Here is an 18,805-nt window from a genome sequence, read left to right as displayed (position 1 = left end):
GATGAATATCTGGTCACTGGACCCAGACGGCTCTGGAGGAGAAGTGAGGCTGGTGACCTTGCACAGCCCTCCCTCCCTCCAAACAAAGTCAAGTGCAAATCACGTCATCGTCCTGATGTAACAGTTCGAACAAGGACAAGCACAACAGTGCCAGGCACTTAGTAGGTGCTTTTTAAAAAAAGTACCTGATTGATGGATCCCCCCCCCCCCTCCCCGCCACAATGTTGTCCTCAAAAGTCCCCTGGGTCCACCTCTAGGCAGGCAACCCCGAACCGCAGATTCCATCCCTCTGCTTTGCCTTTGGTTAGCGGGTGAGGAGTTGGGAGGTTGAGGGGAGCTCCCTTTCTTTTGCTCCCCCCCACACCGACTTCACTGCAGGCAGGGGATGGGGTGGGTGGGAAAGGCTGCTGCGGATTTCAGCATTTTTTATTCCAGTTCAATCGTGAAGGCGGAGGGCACCAAGATCCCCCCCACCCCCAAAGTTGTAGCAAAGTTGCCTGCAGTTCGGAAGAACCTGGTGTGTGCAAACACCTAAGGCGGGGAGACCCAGGCGGGTGCAGGGGGAGGGAAGGGGACAGGAAAGCATGCACCCCGGAGCATGCACCCCAGAGCCTGCATCCCGGACATGCACCCCGGGCCCTGCACCCCGGGCCCTGCACTCCGGGCATGCACCCCAGAGCATGCATCCTGCAGCATGCCAAAGTTTGGAGGGCTGGGGGAGGGGCGGGGAACCTAAACACAGCGACAACGGCCCTTTCCTTCCCCCCCCCCCCACCCACTCCCAGCTCTGCTCCCCACCCCAGGGCCCGGGCTGACTCTCCTTGGGTCTGACCCGGGAGCTCATCCATCAGCTCCGGAGGAAGAGGGGGCGGAGGGAGGAGGCGGGGAGGAGGGAGGAGGCCGCAGGGAGGAGGAGCCCCCGCCCCCCTCTGGGAGGAGGAGCGCCCTTCCCCCCGGCCCGCGCGCTGACTGAGGTGGCGTGTCCCCGCCCGGGCGTGTGCGCTCGGCTCAGCCCCGATGGGGGGACTCGGAGGCCGCGGGGCAGCTGGCGAGGGGCGCCTCTCCGCTCGTGACGAGTGAGGCGGGGGCCGGGCCCCTCAGAGCGCTTCCTGCGCGATCCCCGCGGCTCCCTGCAGGAGGCTGGGGCAGAGCGCGCTGCCTGAGGCTCCCCGGCTTTGACAGATCGGGTCCGAGGTACGTCTCCCCAGCCCCCTCCCCTCCCCGAGGCTGCGCCCCGCTCCCGCACCTCCCTCCAGCTCCCGCCTGCCCCTCGGGAGGCGGCCCCGCGGTCAGCCCGGTCCGGCGTGCAGTGACCGGGGCTGCTCCGCCGCGGGGAGCCGGGGAGCCGGGCCGGGCGGGATGCGCCCCGCTCCGCCGACCTCGGACCCCGCGCCCCTCGCGGGTGCCCCTCCGTCCCCGCAGCCCCGCCCCGCCTCAGCTGTCATTCCCTCCGGGCTCTGCCTGCTGTTGGTCCCGGACCCTCGGCTCTGCGCCCCTGGTCATCGGTCCGCGCAGATTCGGAATCAGGGCGGGCGCTGGGCTGGAAGAGGGCTGCGCTGACCCAGGTCCGCCCGGGAAGGACAGCCGAGTCCTGTAGGACGAGCGGGACCACCAAGTCCGCTGCGCCGGGACACCCCTCCGCCCGGGTCCGGGGCGGTTGTATCGGTGCCCCCTCTCAAGGAGGGGACCCCCTCTTCTCCAGAGCCGTGTTGGTCCGGCAGCGGGAAGTATAAACAATAACTCCTCCAGATGGCATTGCGAGGTTTGCCGTGCGGTGCCAGGACAGGACCGGAGTCTGGACAGCACGGCCCCCTCCCCTTAGACCCGCTTTAAGCTCTCGTTATCCCCACCTGATGGTTCTCCGGAGGTGGCACTTCTGGGTGCCACCACTGAGGGCGGACCTAGCTCTTGGGCTGGGTGCTGAGGACTAGCAGTGCCCGGTGCCCCGCACAAGGCTCACGCACCCGGTTATCCCTTGCTTTCCCATTTCAAAGCGTCATCCCTAAAGGTGGATGGGGTACCTGGAGCTTTCCTTTTCTGCAGTATTCAAAAAGTAGTTAAAATTTTAGGTGAGGTGTTCCTGGAAGGTCCGAAGCAGCCCTCGGGGGTCCCCCTGCCTTGACCCACTCAGAATAATATGGGCAGAATGGTAATAAAATGAATTCTCTCTGCATTTCCTCATTAATGTGGTTTTAATAATTAGTATCTTTCATTAGTTCTCCAGACATTGTTGATCAGCAGTATTTGGCTTCCTTAGGAAACAGCTTGAGGCTGGCACAAGAGACAGGGAAATAATTCTTGCCCCCTTATGGGCTATTAAAATAAAATTGATTTCATGCCTTTGTGTTAGCAACATCCTTTCAGCTACGTCTCAGAGTCCTCAGCTTTTGGCTTTCATTCTGCATTGTTTAGCATTTCAAGGTTTCAGCATTTTTTTCCCTTTTAGTTTGAGTCTTTGTCATTTGTCATCTTTAATTTTTCCTGTTTTGATGGGATCTGAAATGAGCTGGACACTCTTAAAAACACCCCAGCAGTTGTAGCTTCAATAATTATCCTCTCCTGAAACAAGCTTCCCACTCCCCCAAACCAGACTTATTTGTGCTAGCAACCCCAAAGCTAAACTCTGGGAGACTGTGATTGTTATGTTGAATGATGTCCAGCAGGGGGAGTATAATATACTCCAGATGTACAAGGTGTAGAAACTAATTATTACTGGGTAGTAAACGTTTCAAAGGCTAAAAATATGGGGCTTTATCTCATGACTAATACAAGGTTGCTTTATGAACCTGCAACCCCCAAAGTCAAGGATAAAGTGTCTGCCATCTCAAACCTCAGTGAAAGAAGACAGTAAGCACTTCCAGGGCAAGCATTATTATCTGAAAAAATACATTTTTATTGATATCTCTTGTTTTTACAACATCTACATTTTCTCTTGTAGCCATCCCTTGTGACAAAGAATTTGTTGAATCTTTTTACTTATTGATTACATTGTCAATACTACTAGTGATCTAAGGTGTAATAGAATACTAATTATTAATTGTTATTTATATAGTACCAGGCACTTTGCTAAGTACTTTATAGATATCTCATTTGATCCTCACAACAGCTCTAGGAGGTAGGTGCTACTATTATCCTTATTTTACAGAGGAGGAAACTGAGATAAATGGAGATTAAATGACTTGCCCAAGGTCTAGTGTCTGAGGTCAGATTTGAATTCAGATCTCTTTTTGACTCCAGGCACAGTTCTTTAACCATTGCACCTCCTCCATAATGAAATAAAAGGTGAATATTGTTTTAGTCAATAGATTTTTTTCTAAAAAAAAAAACAAAAGACGTGCCAATAGATCCAGAGTGCTTATTTCATTGTTATTGTGAATTCTGGGTGAGAAAACTCTTTTGACTACTGCAAATTTGCTCTTTATGTCCAAAAGAGTTGTGGTGGGCACTGAGTAGTTAAGTAACTTGCCCAGACTCACTTTGCCAGTATTATATGGCAGAGATGGGACTTGGATCCAGGTTTTCCTGATTCTGGTACTCTAGGCTGGATGGCAGTGAATTTCTGTAACTGCAGTCAAGGCTCAAATACATCAGGGGAGTTTCTGCTCTGAAGGAATCTTATTAAAAATCCTTTTGTAAAGCAAACGTCATCATTCGTGAAAATCTTGATGTTCATATATTAGGTAATGGGAGATACAGCCATAATTCCAGGGCTTATTTTAGGTCATATTCTAAATGTTGGCAAATTCCATTATTATTTATAGTGATCTCTGAAGCATTCACAGCAGGCATATTCCAGCTGAGTTGACTGACGCTGTTGCTTTTTACAGGAAAGTTACAGCTAGGTTGTATGTGTGTGGGGTGTGTGTATGTGTGTTTCTGTACATATAGCTTCAGTAATTCAAGGATCTGCACTCTTGCAGATCACAGCCCTACTGCTTCTTAGTTGACTGTTTTCATGAATTCTGTGGCCAGAAAGAAAAAAAAAAGCTGAGACTTCTGGCACTTAGCTAAGGTGGCTGGCTCATTGAAAGATAATAGTAATTTTTTTATTGTTGTGGAGTGCAATTGACTCTGATCCCATTTGCAGTTTTCTTGGTAAAGATACTGGAGTGGTTTGCCATTTCCTTCTCCAGCTCATTTTACAGATGAGGAAACTGAGGAAAATGGTGAAGTGACTTGTCCAGGGTCACACAGCTAGTAAGTGTCTGAGGTCAGATTGTAACTCAAGTCTCCCTGATCCTAGGTCTGGCACTCTATCCACTGTGCCACTCTGCTTCCTTATGCCACTATTCTTGCCTTTTCTAAAGCAGTATCCAGGAATACCAAGGATAACATACCATCCTTAAGCTCTTTGAAAAGATGCAGAAATTAGACTCCTTGGAGGTAGGCATCTGTCTGACCTTGAGTCAGGAAGATCTTGAGTTCAGATCTTGCCTCAAACTTAATATCTATGTCATTCTCGGAAGGTCAGCTAACCTGTCTAAGCCTTGGTTTCTTGCCTGTAAATTAGGGATAGCAAGTAATAAAATAAAATAGGATAAATCCTATCTCAGTCTTCGGTATGTGTATATGTGTATGCATATAGTATATGTCTCCTCTCCTCTTTCTATGTCTGTCTCTGTCTCTCTCAATACCTGTTTGTAGTTTTCTAGGCAACTGTTCTCCTTTCTTTCTGAGATTTTCAATTGCTTTTGAGTTTGATTCATTCACCAAGTGAAAGTCAAGTGGCCAGGACTTCCACTATGAATTTGCATTAAAAACAAATCAAAACGGTTTCTTCTCTTTCCAAATCTGTCTTAGGCTCACACTTTAAAAATGGAATTTTGTTAGCCGTTCAACTTCCACAAAGTCTTACTTAACCAGAGTAGTTTCACTTGCCAACAGGGGTCAGGATTCCCTACTTAGTTGGACAATCCATTGGCTTTCTCTACTTTCTTTTCTCATGCTATGGGGGGTTGGGGTGTGGGGAGAAATCAGTGCAGGAACCTGGCAAGGCTGGGATGCTTGAAGGAGAAACTAGGAAACTGATCGTCCCGCTAAGCTGGGAGATACCTAGGACTTAATCTAGCTCTCCTGACAGAAGGGCTTGGTGGTATCTTGTAAAAGGGAGGTGTTAATTAGCCAGTTTTACAAGGTAAGTAGCTTTGACTACCTGCATGTTGGAGGGCAGAGTTTAGGTCTATGAGCTGAGGCAAGAGGAAAGTTTAAATATCTCCTACATGGGCTGGGAAGTGATTCCTCTTGACTTCTTTAGGACCAAAGTGATTACCAATTTCCAGGGATCATAAATCAAGGGAAGGTTCGGAATTCTAGTTTAAACACATCAGACAGGTCAGCTTGGAAACTCAAGGATTCCTGTTAGGTGTTAGCAGCACTGCTTTAATATTTTTGCCCAAGAATGATTGCTGATTTCTTGTCAATAAAATACTTGAGAATATATTTTGAAATCATAGTGGGGCCCTATTTCCTGTTTGTAATTGCATCAGACAGTCATCAATTCCAATCTCATTATTTAATGGGAACCCCTTTTTTATATATCTTTGACAATTACTTTTTTTCTTCTTGAAATTCTTTGATATTTGCTCACCAGAAGGATTTTTTAAAAAAATAAAATCTTGGAAGGAGGAAACATCACTTTGATCCAAACTGGTCAGAAGAGGACAAAACACACGCACACACACACACACACTCACACACACACACATACATGCACACATGCACATATACGCACATACACATGCACACGCACACATACACACACAGTTTGGTGTAGAAATTCATTCCACTCAAGGCTATAGATAGGTTACTAAAGAATAAGAATAAAAGAAAAGGGGGGTGTTGATGCTGCAGTTGTGAAATGCTGTCTGTGTTCACTTTCAGATGAAGTTACTGAATTATTAGGTAACAGTTTGACTTTGTTATAAGAGATCTCTTATGAAGCTGGAGTAATCTGTAAATATTCATAAAGTAAAAACAAGACAGACCAATAAAACCTAGATTTTGGGAAAAATCGTTGGAAATTGCCTTTAAGATTGTTAAGTACCTTTTGAGATGTGTCTAACAGATGAGACTGACAAACTATGTAGGGCTTTGCAGTTTCCAAGCAGCAGGATTGCGAGATGGCTGTGAGCTAACTGACCCTTCATTTAGTTCCTTCCAGTGTGGAGGAGGATATGCTTCTGCCGGCCTGGAACAAATTCAGGGGTGCTTTTATGGCCTTGGCAAGGAGTTGGGCCAGTTACCAAGGGACGAGTCACCAAGATGGAAAGACAGCATTACTGATTTCCTAACTACATCTTGACACATTCAGTGAGAGAATTCCTCCCAGGACCGGAGCCTTGCCCATCCGATGGGATGTTCCCGATGAGCTCTTTTTATAGCTGAACTATGACAACATGCCTCTGTAGGTCTCCAAGGAACAGACCTGCGTCTATTTCCTGGTCACTTTCCAATTCTAGATTTGTTGTTTTCTCTTTGATTAACAAGCTCCCTTTAATCATTCAACCTGTGGTTGGTTTTTTTTTAAAGGACTCTGAAGGTTTTATTTTCACTGAAATGCAAAGACCTAACTAATGATTTAAAGCCATTAAAAAAATATATCACAACCGAGGTCAGTAATTTGGATCACTATCAAACAGTAAAAGTGAACAGTCATCAGTCAATTCTGAGGAAGGTCCTACTTGGGATGTTTTTTGCATCTTGGAAGAGTATACAACTCGCTTAAGAAAGGAGGAGAGGGAAGAAAAAAAAGGGAAAAAAAGAAATGTACATGATAACTTTATTATATGTTTAGAAGGAATAGTAAATTGTAGGTAACAGATTGTCATTTTCATGTGCAATCATCTTTTTTCAACCATTTATGGAAGTGCTTGTTTTATTTGATAAATTAAAAATAAAATAAGATTTTAAAAAAGGAAAAAAAGACATTAAGTTGTAGAGAAGGTGCCAGTCATTGTTGACCAAGGGAATTTTCTGAAAATTCCCTATACTAATGAAATTATAGTCACTATCCCTAAAATGCAGAATATAGTTTATTGTGATTAAATAGAGTAAAATAGTTTAATAACAATTATATTCCACAATACATGCCCAAGTGCTGTGATTTTTCATCAAATATCTCATTTGATCCCCGTGACAACCCTCAGAACTAGCTGCAAAACCCCATTTTACAACTGAGGAACATAGGTTAAGAGATTTGTCTGAGGTCGCATAGCTAGCAGAAATTGGAGGGCAGATTTGAACTGATGACTCCATTTGAGCTCCCTGACTCCAAGCTCAGTGCACTATCTGCTGGGACAGCTGACTCTAGAGAGGTTCTGGATCTTCTTTCCCTCATCCATAAAATGGAGGGGTTGGATAAACTGGCCAATAAGGTCCCTTCCATCCCTAAGTACATGAAGTATCAGAAGTGGGGTCTGCTTGCCAAGGTGTCCAGGGCATTTTCTACCTTAGCTTCAAGAGCCCTCTTTAACTTGAATACCTGGCAGGATCTTCTACATCTTCTTTTATATCTTTCTTCCATTTGGCCAATTCTACTTTTAAAAGAGTTCTTCAGTATTTTTTTGTGCCTCTTTTACCAAGCTGTGATTAATTCTCTTTTCATCCAAGCTGTGATTAATTCTCTTTTCATAATTTTCTTGCATTACTCTCATTTCTTTTTCCAATTTTTCTTCTACCCTTCTTATCTCTTTTTTTAACTCTTCCAGGAATTCTTACTGGGATTGGGTACAATTTGCATTTTAATTTGAGGCTTTGCTTATAGCTGTTTTTGCCTTGTCTTTCTCTTAAGTTTATTTCTTAGACTTCCTTGCCTCTGTAGTAACTTTTTATGGTCAAGTTCTTTTTTGTTGTTGTTGTTGCTTTTCCCCAGGGTATTTCTTGACTTTGAACTTTATGTTAAAGTAGAACTCTACTCACCTGGTGATGGAGAAGTACTGTGCCAAACTTCAGGCTTTTTTGTGCTGCTATTTTCAGATCTAGTTTTGGAGGGTTTGCAAATTTTGTGTGCTTCTAGGGTGGTATCATCCTGGTACAGATGTGGTCACTGCTTTCCTGGGCTAGGCTCTGGTCTTTGTCTAGGAAGGCTCCTGCTCCCCTGCAGCCACAGGTACCTAGTGATCCTTTTCACATTGGAACTGTGACCCAGAAATGCTTATGGGCAACAGAGTTGCCAGTCAGCACCAGCTGTTCTCAAGGCCAGGGTACACCACTGGTTCTCCTATCTTGTTCTGGGCCTGTGCCCACCCTGGTTTTGCAGACTTCTCCTGTGGACTTCCTAAACTGTTTAATGCTGGAAAAATATCTCCCTCTGACCTTTTGTTGGCTCTGCCACACCAAAATTGATTTGAGGTGTTATTTTAAAGTTGTTTGGAAGGGAATGTTGGGAGAATTCAGCTGGATCCTGGCCTGTACTCCCAACATTTGTTAATTGATTGAAGATTCTCCAGGGTGGTAGGGGGAGGACATTAGAAAAAAAGATGGGCATTGATTTAGGAACCTCTTCTTCCTGTTGGTTGATGGAATGTCCCTGATAGCAGTGGGATTGTGGTAGTTAGATGAATGATCTGTAATAGATGGATATTGAGTTTGAAGGGAGAAAAGCATTTGTGCATCCATCCTTTGGTGAAGGCTAATTCATATTATGGATCCATGCTGAAGGTCGTGTTTCTGAGTGTAAGATTACAGGTTCACCATTTGCAAAAGCATATGTGTAAGTGGGTTGGCTCCTGAAAAAAATGAACTTTTCCAAACAAATCTCGTGGGTTCTAGTCCTTGAACCTTCTATGTAGCTACAATCAAGAAAAGACTACAGATTTGGAAGGCTATCGCATGTATAATCAAAATAAAGTTGCTTGGTTCTCAAGGACAGGGGAGGGAGGAAAGTGAGGGAGAGAATTTGGAATTCAGGATTTTAAAAAAGTGACTGTTAAATTTTTTTGCATGTAATTGGGGAATATTTAATGAAAGGAATAAAAATAATTTTAAAATAAGATTTGGAAGGCAAACTTTCGGCAGTGTTGATGGATATGTTTATAAATGAATGAAGTGGGGTTCTTTCATAATCTGATAAATTTTCTACTCCAGCTGTTTTGGAGACTGAAAGAATACATAGATTTATTTTGCAAATGGGTAGATTCTCTTTTGTATGGTCTTTTAGTCATTAATGTCTTGACTAAATGACGCTTTTCAAGTGGTGAAATGCTCTTCTGATTGAGATCCTGGGTTCAGATCTTACCTCACATACTTTTTAGTTGTGTGACTTAAGCAAAGTCATATGACCTCTTTGTGCCTCAGTTTCCTCATTTTACAAATGAGGAGGTTAGATATTATGGCCTTTAATGCTGCCTTTCCCAGCTCTGAATCTATAAATTTAGAATTTTATTTTATAGGTAGCAAAAAGTTGTTAGATGATAAATTTAATTGAGGTGAAATATGTAGAGTAGTGGTTCCTAAGTAAGTGATAACTTACACTTTTATGGTATATACTCAGCTGGTTCTCTGCTAGTGAATGCCTTATTTCCCCTCCTATGTGTGTCTCTTAATAACACGTATCTCATTTTGTTAAATTAAACTCTGGTAATTGAACATCTAGCAGATACCTGTTTTCAAATATTTGAACAGGAAGTTATCTGGAAGAGAGATTTGATTTATCCTAGGAGGTGCCAAAGGGCAGAATTGAACCTATGCTATTGCTGGGAGGCAGACTTTGACTTAGCATAAAGAACTTTCTAATAACTGGAATTGCCCCCAAATGGAGTGATCTGCCTCATGAGGGAGTAAGTTCTTCATCCCTGGAGGTGCTTAAGCAAAGGTTGGCCGACTGCCTGGAAGGGGAGGATTCTTACTTTGGATGGGAGGATAGATTAGAAGGATCCTTTTCTATTCTGTGAATCCATGAATAAAATTAGACCCACCTTTGAGGGGAAGCACCTTTGACTCATACATTTTGTTTTGTTTCAGTCTTCTCTTTGCGCGTGGGAGAAGTTTCTGAACTCCTTAATGTATATATTTAGTATTGCTGATTTACGTTTTTCGACAAAGTTCCCAGGCAACTGGTGAAGTTGTAATTAATAAGCTTATATGCCTTTTCCTTTGATTTTCTTGAATTTTGAATGGCATTTCCTTTGTTGTGTTCATTCGTTTCGGTTGTTTCTGACTCTTCGTGACCACATCTAGGGTTTTCTTGGCAAAGATACTGGCTTGGTTTGCCATTTCCTTCTCCAGTTCATTTTACAGATGAGGAAACTGAGTCAACAGGGTGAAGTGGCTTGCCCAGGGTCACATAGCTAGTCAGTATCTGAGTCCAGATTTGAATTCATGAAGATGAGTTTTCCTAAGTTCAAACCCTATGCTCCATGCACTATGGCACCACCTACCTGCCCATGGTATTTGCTACTTGCCCTTTTCTCTGTATCCATGGTGAATCAAGATAAAAAACACCGTATATTTCCACAAAATAGAAGGCCAATCCATTTTCCCAATTAAGTCGAAAATAGACTTTATTCCTCATTATTCATTATTATCAAATATCATTTACTAAGAATGCCTTGAGTGGAATACATTGTATGTTTGTAACATTAAGGGGCATCTCTTTCTGTATTGGAATAACATCTTGGACCTGGAATCAAATCCCACTTCTGACACTACAAGCAGAGTGACCCTGGACAAGTCACTTAATCGGAGATTCAGTTTTCTCATCTATAAGATGAGGGGGCTGAACTAGTTGACTTCTGAGCTCCCTTCTGGCTCTAAATCTATGAGCCTATAACAATAATACCTAGTCTTCATCTAATACTTTAAGGTTAGAGTGGTACTTTGTGTATGTTAATTCACAGCGGATCTTCATAACAGCCCTGGGAGGCAGATTCTATTAATATTTCCATTTTATAGTTCAGGAAACTGAGGCTGAGAGAAATTAAGTGACTTGCTTAGGATCATCCAGCTGATTAATACCCCAGGCTGAATTTGAATTCAGTTTCTTCCTGATGCCAGGTGAATTAAAAGCTATTTAATTGATTCCTGATTTTTCCTCTCTCCTTACTATCTCCTTCCCCTCCCATCCTATATATTTGTTAGTTTCCTTAATCTGTCCTCCTTTTCTTCCTTTCCTCCCCTAAAAACTTATTAGTAGCTTAGTATGTGAGCATTGTCCTCCACCCACTAAAGCCCTCATCCTCATACAGGGATGGGGGTGATCCAAGGCTGTTGAGGGCAGTGTTGGCAGAGCGTAAGCTCCTGATGCTGCTGCCCAGTGACTGACGGTGTTCAGAGAGTCTCATCACCAAACTGGCCTTGGCAGAATCGTTTACTAAGTCACCAGGGGGATTCTGCTGTGTCAGTGAAAGGAGGGCCCAAACTGAATAAATAAAGCGGTTCCTGTATGTGTAGGGTGCCTTAGGTTGGCAGATTCAGAGGGTAAAAAATCTGGGTGAAATTTTTTTCTTCTTTTTGTCCATACATGTGATTCCTCTAAGCTCCCTCCGTGGTGGCAGGTAGGTAACCTGACCTAACTTGATCTTAGAGAAGGCCCTGAGGCATTCATTGACTTACTGCTAGCCAGTATGGATTAGAAGCAGAATAGGACCTCAGCTTTTCCCATCTCCAAGGCCGGCCCTCACTCTTGGGACGCCAAGCAGTGTTTCTCTGGGAGAGGTAGACAGGGACAGATCAGACACAGTCTTTGCCGTCAGGAGTTTACAGTTCTTTGACTTGTATTGTTTTCTTAACTAACACAATATCGTCTAACCACAAAAGTGCTTGGACTCAAGGCTTACATGTCTTGGACTGTAAATTGTTGACCGATGGAGGGATTTTCAGCAATCCTTATGTTACCTAAATCATTGAAAACAGAGCATAGTATTCCATGCAAGACAAGTGGGACCGTTGGTAGCAGCACTTTCAGATGGAAGGCAGGCAAGCAAAGACAAAGCGTGGTTTAGCTCCCCAATAATTTTGAGAGACTATCATTGGTCACGAAAAGGAGATACCTGTTGGCACCATTACAAGTTGTTTGTCTTAATATTGCTTCCCTTTCAGTTAATCTCCTTTGGGGGTAGGTATACGGTTAAGAGGCTTGGTTAAATAAAACTAAAAGAGGAGTATTATTTGTATTAAGGTATTGGGCTTGGCAAGTATCATAGTGGTGAAGATATTGCACTCCAAAGCCAGAAAGAGGCCACCTGTTTCTAATTACGTATCACAGAAAAGTAGGACAAGCCAAGGAAAATGATCATTTTGGGGTTGGAGTTTTGGAGGAGGGAGTCTTGGGGAGAAAGGGTCATAGATAGACTTGCAGAGAAATTGACATTGGCTTTTAGATTGGGCTCAAAGTCTTAAGTTTTGGCAATATTTTTCTTATTTTAAGGTTTGGAGGGAATCTTCTGTTCTGCTTCTTGTTATTTCTCTGATAGCAAACTAAAAAGCTGTGGTGGAGTTTTTGCCAGGTCCTGAGGAGCAGAGTTTCAGGTAATAGTTAACAAGTATTTATTAAGCACTTACTGTGTGCCAGGCGTTGTGTAATCTGTGTATCCCCAAGTGTGGATCTGGGAAAGAGTTGGAACATTTTGTAACCACCTATCATCTAGCTGGAGATGCAGAGAATGGTTCTGGAGTCAAGAAGACCTGAGTTCAAACCCAGCCTGAGACGTTTGCAAGCTGTGTAGCCTCTGTCTGCCTTAGTTTCCTCATTGTAAAATAGGGATAATAGTAGCACATACCTCCCTGAAAATAAGATCATATTTGTAAAGTGTTTTGCAAACCCTGAAGCCTTATGTAAATGTTATCATCATCATCATCATCATCTTCATCCCCATCATCTTCATCCTCTTTATCACCACCACCATCATCTTCATCATCTTTATCACCAGCACCATAATCTTTATTGTCATTGTCGTCATCATCATCACGTCTCCATGCTTTCCCTTCACAGTATCTCTGTAATCTGTCCTTTCCTCTCTCTTATAATGATTACCACATCCGACTTCTGTTCTAGACTTTATCACCTCTTGCCTAGACCATCATAGCAGCAGGTTCTTAATTGATACTGTAGTTTGAATTCTCTTCCATTTCTAGTTCCTCTTTCCCATAGCTGCTAAAATAATCTTCCTAAAATATAAGTCTAGTCCCATCATTCTTCCCTGCTTCATTGACTGTCCAAGACTTCCCCTTGTCTCTAGGATAAAATACAAACTCTTCAGCTTGATTTCTTCCTCTTAGCTTATTGAATTTTTTTTCAGTTAGCAGAAATCTAATTTCCCCCATTTCCCTCCCTAATGAAAAAAGAAAACAGCCATTGTAACTTCTCAGCTTGACTTCTTTTTTAAAAATTATTTTGTTTTCAGTTTTCTACCATCACTTCCATATATCTCAGATTTTTTCCCCCTCCCTCCCTCTCCTTCTCTCTTTTCTTCCAACTCCCTCCCTGAGATGGTGTACAATCTTAGATGTGTTCTACACATACATTCTTATTAAATATATTTTCACCTTAGTCATGTTGCATAGAAGAATTAAAATGAAAGGGTGAAACCATAAAACAAAACAAAACATAACAACACAAGAGAAAATGATCAGTTTCATTCTGCAATCCAAATTCACAGTTCTTTCTCTGGATGTGGAAGGCATTTTGCCTCGAGTCCATTGGGAATTTTTTAGATCCTTGCATTGCTGTGAAGGGCTAAGTCTGCCAGAAGAATTCCTTGCACACCGTGTTTGTTGCTGTGTACAAAGTTCTCCTAGGTCTGCTCCTTTCACTCAGCATCAGTTCATATAAGTCTTTCCAGGCCTCTCTGAAGTCTTCCTGTTTATCATTTCTTATAGCACAATGGTATTCCATTACATCCATATACAACTTGTTCAGCCATTCCCCAGTTGATGGGCCTTCCCTTGATTTCCAGTTTTTGGCCACCACAAAGAGAGCTGCTGTAAATATTTTTGAACATGTGGGACCCTTTTTCATTTTTATGATCTCTTGGGGATACAGTCCTAGAAGTGGTATTGCTGGGTCAAAGGATATGCACATTTGTGTAGCCCTTTGGGCGTAGTTCTAAATTGCTCTCCAGAATGGTTGGATCAGCTCACAGCTCCACCAACAATGAATTAGTGTTCCAACTCTCCCACATCTTCTCCAACATTTATCATCTTCCTTTTTTGTCATGTTAGCCAATCTGATAGGTGTGATGTGGTACCTCAGAGTTGTTTTGATTTGCATCTCTCTAATCAATAGTGATTTAGATCAACTTGACTTCTAAGCTACCTCTAGACTATCTTCCTAAACTTTTCTATATCCCTTTTTCTTATTCATTCTGCATTCCAGTCAAATGCACTATTGTTGTTTAGTCATGTCCGACTCTTTATGACCCCGTTTTGGGGGTTTCTTGGCAGAGATACTGGAGTGGTTGCCATTTCCTTCTCCAGCTCATTTTATAGAAGAGGAAACTGAGGCAAACAGAGTTAAGTGACTTGCTAAGGGTCACACAACTGGTAAGTCTGTAAGGCTGGATTTGAACTCAGGTCTTCCTGGCACCTGGCCCAGCATTCTATCCACTGTGCCACCTAGCAGTCCCAAATTTGGCATTCCTTAAATCTGTTAGCTCTTAGAAAAATCCCAATATTCCTTGAAGACAGCTCCTGAGCCATTTCTTGGTCCTCCTGGAGGTTGGTGTATTCTTCACCTCTTTCTCAAATGATCATGTATTATTTGCTCATCTATTCACCTCTTGTATCCTTTTACTTAGTTATAAGCCCTCTAGGCCAGGGACTGGTTTTCATTTTGTCTTATTATCCCTGGCACCCAGCTTGGTACTTAGCACATAGCATGTGCTTGTTGGATTGGACTGGATTGTTGGGGAGTAGTTCATGTCATCATTTTTTAATACTATATTTTTTGCCCCTAAATTTTCTTTTTTTTCTTGCTTTTTAATTAAAGTATAGGGATAGGAAGGAGGGAGTGAGAAAAAGCCTAACTGGGAGTATCAGAATTATTGGGTGTGATCATTTCTATCAATGTTTATCTGAAGAAATCAGCCTTTCTCAAAACCTACCAGTTTCGGTACCTTCTGAGAGGCTGATGATAATTGAAAAATTCTCTCCTCTCCCACCACTCAAAGAATACTCCCAGGGTTAGTTTCCTGTATAGGGCAGTGGTTTCCAGATTTTATAGAGGGACATTCCCCATTTAAAAATGTGTAGTCCCCCCCTTTTTAAAACAACCTACACAAATAATTTTCTTGGTTCACATTTTATTAAAATAAATTATTATAATTTTAATGGCACCCAAATGTTAAATATGCCATAAGAGAACGAAATAACAAATAATTGCTGTGCAGCATTCACTAGGATGTTATAGGAGCATAGATTTGGAGATGGAAGGGACATTTTACATTATTTAAGTCTGATTTCCTCGTTTTGTAGGAACTTTGGCCCATAGAAATGAAAGAATCCAGTGATAGAACTGAGATGTGAATGGAGGTCTTCTGCCTTCAGTCTTCCAAATATCCACTATCAGACTACCTCCCAAAGTTGAAGAGGAAAATGGAGGTAACCAGTGGTGTCCTCAGCATTCCTATGCATGTTAGGGACCAGGGTGGAGAGAAAGGTGTGGGCTTATATTGCTCCTTCTTGTGGCCTCTAGTGGGGGGCTTCACAGTGGTCGTGACTGTCAGGCATTCCATCATGCCTCAGGAACCTCCTTAACCTTTGAGGCATTGAAGACCAATGCTGGAGGATCAGAGAAACAGTGCCACTCCATCCTTTCCATGTCCAATCCATGAGGGTCTTCATGGAACCTGATTAGTGGTGGTGGTGGTGGTGGGGCATCCCATCCAGTATTGCCATAAGTACATAACCATCATCCCTCTCCACCTCTGGCAGAGGATCCAAGCCTTTTCTTTCTGTGGGTGGGGTGGGATAGAAGCAGATGGAGATAGGGAGGTTAGGTGTCCTTGGTGGTTTTCCAGCAAAGAATAGATGATCAGATATTGAATATGTCAAAGAATGGATTCAGATTTAGGTAGGAGCTGTTCCAGAAGGCCTCTGAGGTCCTTCCAGCTTAGCACAATGTCTGGCATATAGTAAACGCTTAATAAATTCATGTTGACTGACTTACTGAGCTCTTGGGACTGGGAATCACCTTTTTTTTTTTTTTTAAACTCATCCCCTACTTGTTGCAATTTCTGTCTTCTTGAGTTTGTCCTTTCACCCACTTAACTACAACAATGTAAAAGTAAACACAGCAGTAAAGGAAAACAGGAGGAGGAGGGAAGGATGAGGGGCAGAGGGGCAGAATTTCCAAGTGGCACAAATATCTTCCCTTGGCCAAGCTCCAGTTCCCATAGATTTGCACTGTGTCTTACTGAGCAACTGTCCTGTGACCATGCAAAGTCAGTGACATCTAGTCTGGGTGCATCTGCAGTTTTGATGGCTTTCTTCATTTCTCAGAAAACAGATTTATATGTTTGTTTTTACTTTTTATTTTGGGTAAGGAGGACACTGAACAGAGATTTGCGTTAATATATCACTGGCTTAATTTTGGAATAAGTAACTCTTCTCTTTTCATACCTGTACTTTGCCCACTAGTTTGTTAACGAGACGCCCATGTTAGTTGTATTGGGATGATAGATTTAGAGATGGAGAGGACTTCCCAGAACATCGTCAGCTCCACCTCCTTCATTTTTTGCCCTCCTTTCCAACAAGAGATTAACAAAATAATAGTGTGCCAACGCTGGTAAAGCATTTGATAATTTACAAAGTATCTTCATATAGGGATTTCATTTGAGCCACATATGCAATCCCAGAAGGATGTCACTTGCCCAGGATCATGTGCCTAGTTAGAGGTGAGACAAGAACTCGGGTCTTCTCTTAGTCTAGTGCCCTTTCCTTTGGATTGACCATCCTTCGTGTTGGAATACATCCCCTTTTTGTCTCCTTCTATTATAATCTCTTATTTCCTTCAAATTTTAGCTCAGATGCCACCTTTTCCATGAGACCTTCACTAATTTTACTCGTTCCCTGATTACTAGAGCCTTCTTTCCAAAATTACCTTTTGTTTTTATTGTCTGTATTTTATAAATGCATGTTATCTTTCCTGATTAAATGTAAGTTTCTGGGGGGGGGCAGGGATGATCTCCTTTTTGATTCTAGATCCTAGGAACCTGGTACAGTGCCTGACTCATAGTAGGTGTTTAATAAAATATTGATGATCTATTGATTGATTTCCACTATACCATGCTGCTTTCAGAATGGATCTGTTCTTTCTTCCCTCTGCTGTGGTTGCTTTGGTGGGAAGCAGAGATGGGAAGGAGAATGCAATTTTGTCGTTTAGACAGCTTTCTCCATTCTTTCCCAAGGAGAGTGTTTAACATCCAGACAGCCTTCTAAAGATTAGCACTCAAAACTGTATCGTTTCTGCTCTTCCAACCCTCTCAAGGGCCATCTTTCTTACAGGTGGATTTCTATTCCAAGCTGGACATCCTCACATTAAACAGTGAAGTTGACATTACTTTGTTCATTTGCAGACTCCCCTGAAATCTGGCCCACTGATATAGCAGTAGAGTGACCAAGGTGAGATAGCTTAATGATGAGGCCCTTCTAGGAGTGGTGTCTAAGAATCGCCTCATGCTCCAATACTGCATCCTAGCAATGTTGCAGTGTATGAAGGAGAGAGCCAAAGAAAGCCAGGGAATGGAAAATCCTTTGGGGAGTTTAATGAAAGGTAGGGAACACACGCACATACATATATTTATATATATTTAGAAAGATAGGCAGTGTGTGTGTATGTATGTGTGTGTGTGTGTGTGTGTGTATAAAGATAGATCAATCATGCTGCATGAAAGGGGGATAAACAAAAGACTTGAATTTTCTATTAGTTCCCCAAGAAGTACAACTACTTTAGAAGACTTGTAACCCCTAGGCTGCGAGAATCTTTGGTCAAATATGGCAAGAATACCATGGGATGAGAAGGTATACTTAGTTGTGATCTCTGCCTTTATTTAAAGTAGGGGAGGGAAACCTGTGGCCTTCTAGGTCCTCACACGCTGCCCTTTGATTTCAAACATGTGGCCTTGAGGCTGCAGGTTCCCCACCCCTGCTTTAAAGAATACCCTTGTCCCAGGTCTACTGAAGTCTTCAAAAAGTGAAAAGAAGGGGGTCAGGAAACATGATACAAATTGGCCATAGAATGTAGACGCAAGCAAACTCAGCAAACAAATGGACATAGAAAGGGATTACTGAAACAGAAACGTTAAAGAGAATTATGGGTTTCAGAACAATCATATCACTGTCTGTTATCTATTGCAAACCCTTTCAAGGAAGAGAAGTTTATCTTCAAGTCTACATTATTGACTTGACCAGACCAGGTGGATTGGGCCTTAATGGTAGAGTCATGGCATGGGTCAGTGGAATTCCTGCTCCACAGGCTGCACGTGAGTCCAGCCTCTCAAAACTAGTAACAGTTTATAGAGAGGAAACCACGTGTTTGTAGTGCCTTTTTTATTTTGTTTTGTTTTCATGGCAAAATGTATTTTTGGAAACTGCTGCCAGAAAACTATTGCTTGGAGGCAGTCAGAGTTTGGGCAGCTAGGTGGTACAGTGGATTGAGCACCAGCCTGGAGTGAGGAACAACTAACCTTAGACATTTCCTAGCTGGGTGACCCTGGGCAAGTCAGTTAGCGTTGTTTGCCTCAGTTTCTTCATCTGTAAAGTGAATGGGAGAAGGAAATGACAAACCACTCCTGTGTCTTTTCCAAGAATACTATAAATGAAGAGTCAGACTCTACTGAAACAACTGAACAACACTGGCAAGAGTTTGGGC

The 18,805-nt window shown here is 42.8% G+C and overlaps 1 protein-coding gene across 5 annotated transcripts in view; it reads left to right on the top strand.

Annotated features, from left to right (window-relative positions):
* The first annotated feature begins 944 nt into the window (after positions 1 to 944).
* The window catches only part of TGFBR3 (transforming growth factor beta receptor 3), a 232,166-nt gene continuing 214,305 nt past the window's right edge, over positions 945 to 18,805 (top strand). The window contains exons 1-2 of one of the 5 annotated variants that reach the window (XM_072649065.1): positions 952 to 1,194; positions 15,409 to 15,534. The gene's annotated coding sequence lies outside the window, so the exon portion shown is untranslated. Of the gene's footprint in view, positions 1,195 to 4,980; positions 5,135 to 15,408; positions 15,535 to 18,805 lie in introns of those variants that run through there. The other 4 variants (XM_072649068.1, XM_072649069.1, XM_072649064.1 and 1 more) reach the window with 4 other exon arrangements.

This window comes from Notamacropus eugenii, chromosome 2 (genome assembly GCF_028372415.1).
Source record: "Notamacropus eugenii isolate mMacEug1 chromosome 2, mMacEug1.pri_v2, whole genome shotgun sequence".
Taxonomy (NCBI): Eukaryota; Metazoa; Chordata; class Mammalia; order Diprotodontia; family Macropodidae; genus Notamacropus; species Notamacropus eugenii.
The sequence above is the reverse complement of the archived record's forward strand: the minus strand, read 5'-3'. Positions and strand labels throughout refer to the sequence as shown.